Raw genomic sequence first — 1,260 nt, 5'->3', positions numbered from 1 at the left:
TTTTCTGTGGTCATGTATGGATGTGAGAGTTGGACTGTGAAGAAGGCTGAGCACTGAAGAATTGATGGTTTAGAACTGGGGTGTTGGAGAAGACTCTTGAGAGTCCCTTGGACTGCAAGGAGATCCAACCAGTCCATTCTGAAGGAGATCAGCCCTGGGATTTCTTTGGAAGGAATGATGCTAAAGCTGAAACTCCAGTACTTTGGCCACCTCATGCGAAGAGTTGACTCATTGGAAAAGACTGTGATGCTGGGAGGGATTGGGGGCAGGAGGAGAAGGGGACGACAGAGGATGAGATGGCTGGATGGCATCACTGATTCGATGGACATGAGTCTGGGTGAACTCCAGGAGTTGGTGATGGACAGGGAAGCCTGGCGTGCTGCGATTCATGGGGTCGCAAAGAGTCGAACACAACTGAGTGACTGATCTGATCTGATCTGATACAATGTTATTGTTACCATCTTTCTAAATTCCTTATATATGCATTAGTATACTGTATTGGTGTTTTTCTTTCTGGCTTACTTCACTCTGTATAATAGGCTCCAGTTTCATCCACCTCATTAGAACTGATTCAAATGCATTCTTTTTAATGGCTGAGTAATACTCCATTGTGTATATGTACCACAGCTTTCTTATCCATTCATCTGCTGATGGACATCTAGGTTGCTTCCATTTCCTGGCTATTATAAACCGTGCTGCGATGAACATTGGGGTACATGTGTCTCTTTGAATTCTGGTTTCCTCAGTGTGTGTGCCCAGCAGTGTGATGTTTTAGACTTGGATTAAGCATCTTCACACACACTACAGCAGTATTTACTTAATGTGACTAGGGAGATGAGAATAAGTGACTATAGTCCCTGCTTAAAAAAGAACTTCAAAACTAATAACTCCAAAACAGCTAAAGTATTAACAAATTATTAGTTTCACATTTTCAAATCAAAGCTTCAAAAGTATTCTTTAATTCTGTCAAATAATAAACAAGATAAATATAATATATGTTATTGTATATAAAATATTATATGCACATTACAATGTAAGGTAAATTATTTCATTCTCCTAGTTCAAGATGGTGTATGCCACATAGATATACCCTATTTTCCCTTCCCCAATGATATGGCTAAAATATTTAGAATAACTTGTACACACACACACACGCATTAAAGAAAAAAAATTCAAAAGGCATATAGTTTAAACTTTCCTTTTACAGTGCATTAGGGCTGTCTTTCTTGAAGTATATGTCGCTACAGCACTATTCTGGTC

Source organism: Bison bison, unplaced genomic scaffold (genome assembly GCF_000754665.1).
Source record: "Bison bison bison isolate TAMUID 2011002044 unplaced genomic scaffold, Bison_UMD1.0 scf7180017864339, whole genome shotgun sequence".
Classification (NCBI taxonomy): Eukaryota; Metazoa; Chordata; class Mammalia; order Artiodactyla; family Bovidae; genus Bison; species Bison bison.
The sequence above is the reverse complement of the archived record's forward strand: the minus strand, read 5'-3'. Positions refer to the sequence as shown.